The following is a 12,348-nucleotide window of genomic DNA, read 5'->3' as shown; positions in this document are numbered from 1 at the left end:
GTTGCCGTCAAAGAAGGGGTTTTATTTCCCTTCACCTCTGATTTTTGAATAATCCATGGCAGGGAATAAATTCTATTTGAGTGTGTCTAATGTATTAGGTGCTTGAATGTATTTTATAATCAGCGACATCTATTGGCAAACATGCGAAGTATCTATATAAACGACAGTGGGTTTGGGTTTTACTAATTTACTATCACTTTATTGTTATCATTTTGAAAGTTTTCCCATTTAGTATTATTGAATTATTCAGTATGTTACAATTCAGTGTGCAGTATTCAGTATACAATTCAGAATTCAGTTAATTATCCAGTATGTTATTGAATTGTTCAGTATGTTATTGAATTATTCAGTATGTTATTGAATTGTTCAGTATGTTATTGAATTGTTCAGTATGTTATTGAATTGTTCAGTATGTTATTGAATTATTCAGTATGTTATTGAATTATTCAGTATGTTATTGAATTATTCAGTATGTTATTGAATTATTCAGTATGTTATTGAATTATTCAGTATGTTACTTCTCAGCACGGTTAGTTCAATCACTGGAAATACCGTTTTAGGACCAGCTCTGTTGGGTGATGATCGGGTGCCGCGTCAGTGATCTCATAGCTTGACGACAAACTTGGCGATTAATTTGCCAAAAAATAGATATTACTGGAAACTGAGAATTTTAACGATACGGCCAATAGGAAGCGAGATACGCCTAATTAGTCCAGAAGCTTCCCTTCTCGCCTCCCTGGAACTATAAAAGGCCGGCAGTCTCAAGCTGCAGACAGTCAGTTGTGTATAGAGTCGTCGAGAAGAAAGCGAAGCAACGGCGGAATAGTTAGATTAGTCCAGTGGAGCTCAAGCAATTGCTGAATTGAGCTGTGTACCGAGTCCTGTTGTTATTGTGGAATCAGCATCGAGTCGTTTGTGGAGTAGCCAGTCGTGCAGTATGAGTCGGTAGGTGGATACAGCTAAAGTGAGGAGACAGTGAAGAATTTCAGACGTTTGGGTCAAATCGAAGAGTGAAACTATGCAGATTCCCACTTTCTGTTGAATTTTGTCTAGCCGCTTTGTGTGCTTTGGTTGTTATTGCTACCAGTTACTATTTGTGAGCTGCTGTTTGTTGTAGTGTGCTTCTCTACGCTGTCCTCTGTCCATCTCGTCTGTGTACTTGTAGTCTTTGTATTCGTGTTAATAAAAGTCATCGTCTGTCACTAAAGGACTGTTTATTCATCGAAAGACTGTTACCGAAAAGAACCCGGATGGAATATCCGTAACAAGTATATAAAGATCCCAATCATGGAATTGCATTTTTGACATTCATTGCTTTTTTTTAGTTTGATTTGAGGAAATATGCTGCTGAAGCCCATCAAACACTTTTAAAAATTTATAGTGCTATTGCTTCGCCATATCCCAATCGTCGGTTTTGGTTTCAACGGTTTTAAGAGTGGTGATTTCGATGTCAGTGACAGAAAACGGCAAGGAAGTACGTCCCGTCATCGATGGGAGGAGCCAGACCCCCACCTTTTCCTTCACCCTCCAGGGTGGCGAGATCTAACCACATACCGGAAGCATCTCATCCTCATTTCTAGGTGCCCCCGGGGGTTTCTTGTTATATGTAATGTTATATGTCTTGTTATGCGAAATGAGTCTGTTAAAAGAGAAATAGTTCCAGATCATAATTTATGTGCAAATTTTTTTCTATACAATGAAAAGCTTTCCAGATAGAATCACGTATTTTAAACGTCCTTTCTGGAACTTGACTGGTTTCATGAGTGTAAAATTAGAATATTGTAATCGATTCTTCATTTTACATGCCTGTTATTTAAAAAAAAAAAATCAAATATTTTACATTTGTGCATTTTTAATTAGAAAAAAAAATATTTCAATATTTGTAGAAAATAGTTACTACTAATTACTTATCGACTTAATTTTTTTCATACTTGTAATATCACCAAATTGGGTAAGATATATTATGCAGAAAATAATCAAATATAAACATTTTGCGGCGTATTGCATTAATAAGACAGAGTCTTTTGAAATATATTGAAACGAAGTTTATTAAATAAAATTTTATATGATAATTATTATTATATTTTAAAAATATTTCTTTCAATTAGTTCAACGAGAAAACATATCAGACCATAACAGAATCGAAAAATAGATGAAACATTTATTTTTATGTCTTTACTTTACAGAATTAATTAAAAGGATTATTATATTATACTTTCATCCTATAAAAAGAGCAATACTTTATATTAATGCTATTTCAAACGAAGAATTAAATTAAAACTTTTCACGAAATTTTTATAATAAAGTAGTTAAATGCATACTGATGGCCAGTTAGGTAAACTCAAATACGTGTTTAAGAAAATTAATATTTGTTCTGAAATATAATATTTATTTAATCAAATTATAGGAAATATTTGATTAGTAAAACAGTGATTTGAATCTTTAAGTAGGAACTCTTTATATGTTTTTATTATGAGCAAACATTTTTGAATTTAATGTTCTCCAAAAAGCTTTCATTCAAGATGAAACAAATATGGCTTATTTTAATTATAAACGTTATATGAAAACTATTCATTCTAATGTTCATCGTTTGAAGTGTGGCATTAATTTTACTCATGTAATAATTTAATGAAAAATAAAATATCAACGAAAATAAACACAAGAGAATTTTATGTTGAGTGCATTTTATTTTGCGAGTTGATGGATCACAACAAAGGTAGAAAGGTAGGCTATTGAGTGCGCCTGTTGAAAGAAATTAGAAGATACAATCCAGGATCAAGATACATATTCCAACTGTTCAATAAAGTCTATTCGAAACTTCCGGGAAATTCATTCCTTAAAGAAATGCGTAAAGTCACAAATTGGGCCACCTCATGCAGTGATAAAGTCAAATTCGGGTACAAAAATATCAATCATCGGGAAAAATCAGCATAAATATTTGCAAGTAATAAAAAAAGCTGTAGTGTGAATATATTGTTACGAACCTCTGATGCTACTTCCCAGCATAGTTGGTTCCATAGGAGGTCCCAGAACTTGGCGACAAACTTGGCGATCATTTGGCTACTTAGCGATGAATTTGGCGACTTTGGCGCCAAAATAGATTATACCCGAAACATCGAGAATTTTCCCGATCCGTCCAGTAGGAACAAAGTTACGCCTCGAACGTTCCTGATTGGTTGAGAGGCTTCTAGCCCCACCTCCTAAGACCTATAAAAGGAGCTGCAGCTGCCGGGGAGTAGTGTTGAATTGAGTAGTCGTGGACCAGTGGAGTAGTCATAGTCGGAATCGACGGTAAAGAATTTGCCTTCCAGAGATTAGCAGAGAAGCGACGGAGTCAAGCTAGTGCTGAACTAAGCTGTGCGCTACTGTCTGCAGTAGAGAGTTTTGTATGCTGCTGTTGTATGCTGCACGTCTCGGCTGAAGATAATCGTCTTCTGTGCTGTATATAGTTGTCGTCCTTGTGCTGTCCTGTGTGTCTTCGTGTAAATAAACGTCGTTGTTTCATTTTCTACTGCCGCCTGCTGATTGAGTGTTCTCCACACCATATAACTCCCACTATCCAAACGAACCCCGGAAAATTTTGTAACAATATATATAATACAAACAACACATAATATATACAATATGTACAATAAGAGTGATTTACATTCGATTTCTTTTGGCGACCGAGCTATTTTTGTTTCACTTTCGATTCTGTTACTTTTTTTCAAAAGCATGCATTTCCTTCTTCTCTAAAAAGATAATTAGATATCCAAAATTAGTTATTATATTGCGGAAATATTGGTGATATTCTCATAAATGAGTTCGGTTCATGTTCCAGAATATCTGAAGTCTAAACCTGCAGAGGGTTTGGAATGAAGAACAGATGCTTTTCACTAGTCGATATTGCAGGGCGTTCGCTACCCTTTTCATAATTGCATTTAGTTAAAGTTGAAAAATACAAGAGGCCTTTTGCTTTTGGACCAAAATAAGCAGGCGATTTTAAGTGATGAACAAGTACTTTTTTATAGGCGGTATTGTAGAAGGTTCACTGGCATTTCTCGATTTGATTTCAGTTTGAGTTGAAAAATACCTGGTGTTTTTCGACCCAGTGATCACAGGCAGAAATTCCATCTGGTTCAACTGTTTGAAGATGAGCCATTGGATCTTTGAATTTTATGTATTCCAAGATGGGATTTGTGAACGGGTTGATGGGTACTGTGGGAACAGGTGGTTCTGGCTGAAGTAAATATGCAGTTTCATCTATGTTGCTAGCTTTATCAGTATCTTCATTACTGAGCTGCTAAATAATTTCAGAATTCGAAATAGCTGCATATAATTTTTCGCTTTGGCATTCAATATAGCATTTGATTAATCGTTCCATAGACAATTTTTGACCGTTAGAACGAAAGGGAAAAAGTAAATACATCTGTCCAGTCATCAATCCAAAAGACCTGAAAATAGTACCATCAGAAAGTGCAGATGGAACAAAATTTCAGAACATCCCTTTTTTCATACAGAAAAGCGATTATCTCCAATAAAAATCAGTTTTCAAAAGCACTGAAAATCAAAGACACCTCTCAAGTTAATTTAAGCTCAAAAATTCTTATTTTAACAATGATGCTGCTAAATTAATCTTTCCTGTTTAAAATTGTATTGTTTCTTTGCATTATCGTAAACAAAGTATTCATACTTTATTGTTGCCCGAACAAGAAGACAAAAAAAGGATTCTATTTTATGTATTGTAATTTATACTGTTGCAAAAAAAAGCAAATATATATTGTTTAAAATGAGGAATTTATCATTAGAATAAAAGTAAAAAACGAATCTAAATGGTGGCCCCATTACAATTTCAGGGAAGACAAGGCATATCCCATCGTATTTATGAACAGCCGACCACCCCTCCACCACTGAACAAAGCGGTATCGACAATCCTGAAGTACTGTGAGTTGCAATTTTAATAACTTGAGTGAAAATTTAGTTGTGGAATTCTATATTTATAAGCATGAAGGAAATTGGATGAATACTTGTTTTGTCAATATTCGTCCCTTAAATTCTAGAATTCGGAACTATTGTAAATATAATAATTGAGAATTATAATATTAATTAATTAAATATTGCAAATCGATTTAATTGGGAAGAATGTAGCCTTTTTTTAAAGAAGAATTTCATCCCATTTTTTCTCCATCATTTATCTATATAAACATTTAGCATAAATAATTTGCACATCCAAGTTATTCAAAAGATTTTCTTCAAATTTTTCTTCATGAATAATATAAGCATAAGCATAAGAAAATTTTTAATTAAAATTGCCGTGTGTGAGTAACATTTAATTAAATATTTTTCATTAATTAAGGCCTCTAATGATTATATTTAGCCGCTGTGGTGCAGGGTAGCGCTACCTTCCCTCTTTCTGGAGAGATAAAAGTAAACTCTGAGAGTAAGCCACCCTAAAATTGGAAAGATTACGACGATAAAAACGAATTATATCTGACGAATTATAAGTATGCCATCTTGGGCTACCTGTTGTTCATCCACAAATTTAGAATATAAATTTAATCATGTCAACTAACTTTAAAGAATTACATCTTACGGCAAGAAAAGAAAGTTGCAAAATTAAAATTAAAATTTTCTATTTTATTAATTTTTAAATGATTAATCCTTAATTTATTCTGATTAATTGGTTTTGTTTGTTAAGTGTTCCAATTTATTGGCGAAATTAGTCCAGAAGGGGCTTCTTTTCAAAGTTTTACTCTGAGATATCTCTCCTACTAACTGAAGAAGACTATAGATGACGTATCTAAAGAACATGAGATTCCATTTAATTCGAAACTGGTGAAATCAGTAAAATGATTAACGCTGGGTGACTCTTGATGTTTTCCTAAAGAGAATGAATAAAAAAGCATTTTTTTTTTGATATTTTGCTTTAAAAAAGAAGGTGGGAAAAGCAGGCGATCATTAATAGCATATCTAGGGACGATGATCTTAAACATGGTATAACAATTGGCGAAATCAAAGTAATGGTTGAGACAGGAGCATTGATCTTTGGTTTTCATAATTATTTTATATAAATATACATTTAACATAAAAAGTATCAGTTTTTTAAAAAAAAGTGTAGATATAAGCATTCTATCAAATATTGACAATGAATAAGATTTTATTTCCTTGTATAATACTCCTGCCATGTAACAGATAACATCTGGTTTAACAGTTCTTCGCTATGTTTTATATTACTGTTCTGTTCATATATATATGTGTGTGTGTGTGTGTGTGTGTGTGTGTGTGTGTGTGTGTGTGTGTGTGTGTGTGTGTGTGTGTGTGTGTGTGTGTGTGTGTGTTTATTTTTAAACACTTGGAACCTTGGTTAGGAATATAGAAGCATAAATATGCTTTTAGTAAAGGTTTCAATATAAATAAGTTTTCAGAGAACAGCTGGTTTGTTAGAAGGCAACAACTGTTTTGATACATCTCCAGGATGATATAAACAATTCAGTATGATACATGTATTTGTGTTACGTTTTAACTTTGGCTTACAAATATATAAGCATAAGGAAGTTTCCATTGCCAATATATAAGCATAAGCAAGTTTCCATTGCCAATATATAAGCATAAGCAAGTTTGCATTCCAAATATAGAAGCATAAGGAAGTTTGCATTCCAAATATAGAAGCATAAGGAAGTTTGCATTCCAAATATAGAAGCATAAGGAAGTTTGCATTCCAAATATAGAAGCATAAGGAAGTTTGCATTCCAAATATAGAAGCATAAGTAAGTTTACATTCCAAATATAGAAGCATAAGGAAGTTTGCATTCCAAATATAGAAGCATAAGGAAGTTTGCATTCCAAATATAGAAGCATAAGGAAGTTTGCATTCCAAATATAGAAGCATAAGGAAGTTTGCATTCCAAATATAGAAGCATAAGGAAATTTCGTGTCATTTTTTTTCTAATGGTTTCAAGATAACTAATAATAATTTAAAAAAAAGAAAAACCGAAAATAACTTATACCCGTATAATTCTCGACATCAAACAGAATATCATATATCAATAGGCCTATTTATAAATATTATAATAACCATCTTCAACCATCTATCCATTATTGATCTATCTTTTGAAACATTGCATACCATGTAAGTAATAAAGCTTTTAAATTATTTGTAGAAGCAGTATTGCCACCAACAACAACTTTTCCTCATATACTTCACCAAATTCTGAGCATAACTGCTAAAATGTTTCACGAAATTTCCTTGAGGAAAATTTCCAAGTGCTAACCAATAAGAGAATGAGGCATCTATCATACACTCTGTGTCTATTGAAAGCAACCAAGCATTATTTTAGATTTTGAGATCAATTAAATCCTTTCATGCGTTAATTATTCACGCTTTCCTGTCTCTTAGTTGTCCATTCTAGTTGAATAAGTGGGGTCAATCAATTTAAAGAGTTTGAGTAGCACTGCTGTTAGAATAACGTCCATTTCTCCCATTTCACTGCTATTTAACAATTTTACAAAATTATTTTTTTCTCGAAGAGAGTGCTGCTGCACGAGCAATCATTATGCAACAACATGTAGATGATAAATGTTTATTTGCAAGTTCCATTTAAATCTACAAATCTATTTATTCAAATCTATAGAGTTTGTCCTTTACTGATGAAATGTGATCCATGCGCTCTTTAAAACAAGAGGAAGTGCAACTTCTCAAAGTTCAAGAATTATTTGAAATATAAGTTGATTAAAATTTCAGCGAGCAGTTAATAATATCCTGCACATAGTCCGAAAATATTATTCCATAAAAATAATTTTGCACTATCTTGAAGCTCAAAAACTATCTTTTCAATTATGCTTTTTTCATTTTCATATACTTTTTTTCTCTAATTTTAATAAAATATTTTAATTTGCTGCATCATTTGTGAGAAAATTTTATGATTGTGCACTTTTAATATCACTGCTTAATCAAACTATTCAGTCATGTTATTGTTTTCACGTGTTCAAATGAATAAAAATAAATTTAAAAAAATTGAAATCTGCTATTGCAAATTTCCTGCTATCATGTGAGAACATTATTATTTTAAGTCATTGTTTGTCTTAATTGAAGTCATTAACCAGTTTAAACATGTTTCAAACAATCACGCGAGTATCAGATTACTCATGCGTCGATATCTAGAAAACGATTTTTTTTTTCATCTCAAAATCATTCAAGCTCCAAAACTTTATGGCGATTAGTCGCCAAATGTGAAAACCTTCTTTACCCTTTTCTAATAATCCTAAAAGCAAAAAAAAAAAAAAAAAATTGGAATCAAATTGTAACTTTAGTTTGCGATAAATCGCCAAATGTGACAACCTTCTGCATTATTTTCTAACAACCCTAAAAGCGAAAAATTGATGCTTCAAATACGATAAATCACTAATTTGTTGCATTTGAACGCATTTTGAATCTTAACAATTTGTTGCTTACGCATGAGGTTTCAAAAACCTCAAACCAAAACATCATGCTCTCACATGATAATAATGTTAGAAAACATTAAGAGAAGTATATAAAATATCATAAGAAAAAAAATTTCAAGGCAATGATATAAAAATTAAAATATATCATAAATAGGGCGATAATTTACTTAGAATAATTCTGCATATTTTCGAATACAAACTTTCGAATTTTTTGTTTACCTCCAATTTTTAATATTTTTTCTTCTTTTAAATACATTGAAAATAGAAAGCAATTAAGGATTGGTAGTGATTTTTGAAGCCAAAACTCTTGTTATCCATTTCTGAATTCTACTTTTAATTCTTCGTTGGTTGAGAGTTTTACTAGTTTTTCTTCTAAATTTGAAGATTGTTCTATGTTTATGTGAAGGGATTTAAAATCCAATTCGGTATATTCATAGAATCGCTGTTGATATGCAAATCTACTAATTCAAACAATGTTAAATTATTTTCCTAAATAGGAAGATACACAATCAGTGCCCCTAATAACTCTCTCAACTCCCTTCCCCATTTGCCTCTGAACTAGCTACTGTTCCATTGAACGTTCCGGTGCTGACTAGGGGTGATGGCAATATAGACATTATTAAGAAAACAATCTGAATAAATGAATACTACTAAAATGGATACTCTGCAGGAGATCTAATACAAAATCAATTCTCGACCACAAATGATTTTTCATATTCATGTCTTAATAGCAAAGTGCTATCAATCTAAATTTAATAGCTTGGATACAAAAATGCCTTCTGTAAATTATAGGTTTCAAACATTGAACACTCCTAAAACGAATATTGTGTAAGAAATCTGAATGTAAAATTGATTCTCCAAATCAGAAATGATCTTTCACAATCAATGACAATCTGAATGCCGGACAGCATGGTGTAGATATCGGAACAATGTTGTTGGACATTTTGTGCTAATATAGATGTATCAATCAAAAATGAGTTCTCCCCTCAACCAAAATGTAACAGTTTAACTCGTAACTGGAGACAGGAATCAAAAATTACGCGTTGTTCATTAGCTCTGATTATCATGTGGTATGTTATCCTTAAATACAATCATCTTCTTAGTACCTTCAAGTTGTTCTTTCAGCAGTATGTTGGCAAAAGTAAGTTGAACACGAGCATATAATCGAGTTATTCTTTTTCAAAGTTTTTATTGTTATTTATGGAGTCATGGACTCCATGTCTCTCTGAAACTGCTTTTAATTTGAATAATGCAAATGGGATTAAAAAATATTCTTAACTCTTTAAAGGGCCATTTTTTTCTAGTCATTATGTTAAAATATTTTTAGGCTTGAAATTAGAAAGAGAAAAGGGATTCATTTAGCTTATTAGATAAATTTAATTTGATTAATTATTTTGGTTAATTAATAATTAAGTAACAAATCAAGACGCATCATTTTGTGTAAGATAAAGAACTGAAGCATCTAAGTTTGTGTCTAAAAATATTTGTCAGAACTTATGCCAACCTACACAATTTCATACAAAGATTGATAAATTTGGTGGGAAGCATACTTCCCACGGCCCTGGAAAGGGTTAAAATAATATTTTAAAATATTGTATTCTTCATTTTTGTTTGTTAAATTTTAACAGTTATGAACATTAGTGTCATTCCGTAATATCTAAATGAAATAAATATTCCTTAAAAGGGTTTTAAGGAGTATTAAAACTCCTTAAAACCTCCTTAAACTTTAGGTTTTCCTCACAACATTTTCTCAACATTTAATATTATAACATTAACATTTTTACCATTAATATTTTTGGCAACTATATGATTTCCAGAATGTATTGTGTTTCCATAATAAATACCACTGTTGCTTACAAAAGGTAAAAAAAGAAAAATAACAAGAAAGTCATTTTGATTCCATGTCTCTGGCCACAAGAGGAAATTCATATCTCCTATTACCGGTTAAAGTTATGCCTAAATCGTTGAAAACTTCTGAAAATGACTACTTCCGGATGAAATCTTAATACAAAATCAACTCTCGATCAACAAACGCATCTTTCCATCAAACTTCCATAATTGAAACCAAACATTTTCGAACTATAGTCAGTGCCTAATTCCATCCCCTTTTTTTCTCACAGAAATGACAACCCAGAAGATATTCTTTGGCAGAAATCTGAACAGGAACTCTTCTTCCTTTATTACAAGGGGGGAGGGGCGTTTCTAACCATATTTATTCGTCTCTTCTACTGGAATGAGTTTGCTTTAATCATTAGAGCCTCGCAGATTCGTTTGCTTAGAGCGGAAGACAGCACCGAAGCTGAAAGGTATTTTCCGATGTCTGCTTTGGATTTTCCGCTGCCGGAAGATAGATTAATCCAGCCTGTCCCCTATTACTCCTAAGGGGTTTAGCTAAGAATGCGTAATTGAAAATATGATGGCTGGCGTCGCTGGAAGAAAAGTTTTCTGAAGGGAGTTATTGAAGTTCCTTGAACTGTGGCTGCAAAGGCTGAAGAATAAAATTAGTTATAAGAGGCTTGGCACGCATCGGATGGCAGCATGGAGTAAAGGAATAAAATGGCCCTTTAATGTCAGATCTTATTCTGAGTTTTACGCGCATGCCTTTGGGGGGGGGGTTCCAAGGAAAATAAGGGAAAACAGCAGAAGATATTTCAGTCAACTTTCTTGTACTCTAGCATAATATGGATTTATATCACCGGATATTGATTTTGATATTTTCCTAGGGTACTTACGTATTAACGCCACCGTAGCGACAGATTTAGCGGTTTTTGCGCTAATGCGCCAATAAAGAGTGTTAATAGGATTGCTCTTTATTGGCGTATTAGCGCAAAAACAGCCAAATCTGTAGCTGCGGTGGCGTTGATACGTAACAGGATTGCTCTTTATTGGCGCATTAGCACAAAAACCTCCAAATCTGTAGCTGCGGTGGCGTTGATACGTAACAGGATTGCTCTTTATTGGCGCATTAGCACAAAAACCTCCAAATCTGTAGCTGCGGTGGCATTGAATTTTGAAAGTGATTGGTGGCACTAAAAAACCGCCAAATCTGTAGCTGCGGTGGCGTTGATACGTAACAGGATTGCTCTTTATTGGCGCATTAGCACAAAAACCTCCAAATCAGTAGCTGCGGTGGCGTTGATACGTAACAGGATTGCTCTTTATTGGCGTATTAGCACAAAAACCTCCAAATCTGTAGCTGCGGTGGCATTGAATTTTGAAAGTGATTGGTGGCACTAAAAAACCTCCAAATCTGTAGCTGCGGTGGCGTTGATACGTAACAGGATTGCTCTTTATTGGCGCATTAGCACAAAAACCTCCAAATCTGTAGCTGCGGTGGCATTGAATTTTGAAAGTGATTGGTGGCACTAAAAAACCTCCAAATCTGTAGCTGCGGTGGCGTTGATACGTAACAGGATTGCTCTTTATTGGCGCATTAGCACAAAAACCTCCAAATCTGTAGCTGCGGTGGCATTGAATTTTGAAAGTGATTGGTGGCACTAAAAAACCTCCAAATCTGTAGCTGCGGTGGCGTTGATACGTAACAGGATTGCTCTTTATTGGCGCATTAGCACAAAAACCTCCAAATCTGTAGCTGCGGTGGCATTGAATTTTGAAAGTGATTGGTGGCACTAAAAAACCTCCAAATCTGTAGCTGCGGTGGCGTTGATACGTAACAGGATTGCTCTTTATTGGCGCATTAGCACAAAAACCTCCAAATCTGTAGCTGCGGTGGCATTGAATTTTGAAAGTGATTGGTGGCACTAAAAAACCGCCAAATCTGTAGCTGCGGTGGCGTTAATACATAAGTATCTTTCCTAGCTTCGATTAGAGCCAAAATAAGATAAATAAAACATGATTGTAATGTTCTTGACAAGTTCTCATGTCAAATTTCATTTGCCAAACTTTTGCATGCTTGAGTTATCGTGT

General features: G+C 33.4%; 1 protein-coding gene across 2 annotated transcripts in view; it reads right to left on the bottom strand.

Moving 5' to 3' along the window:
• The window catches only part of LOC129975744 (potassium voltage-gated channel protein Shaw-like), a 365,504-nt gene that overhangs the window by 148,565 nt on the left and 204,591 nt on the right, over nt 1-12,348 (bottom strand). The gene's annotated exons all lie outside the window — the stretch shown is intronic.

Source organism: Argiope bruennichi, chromosome 7 (assembly GCF_947563725.1).
Source record: "Argiope bruennichi chromosome 7, qqArgBrue1.1, whole genome shotgun sequence".
Taxonomy (NCBI): Eukaryota; Metazoa; Arthropoda; class Arachnida; order Araneae; family Araneidae; genus Argiope; species Argiope bruennichi.
The sequence above is the reverse complement of the archived record's forward strand: the minus strand, read 5'-3'. Positions and strand labels throughout refer to the sequence as shown.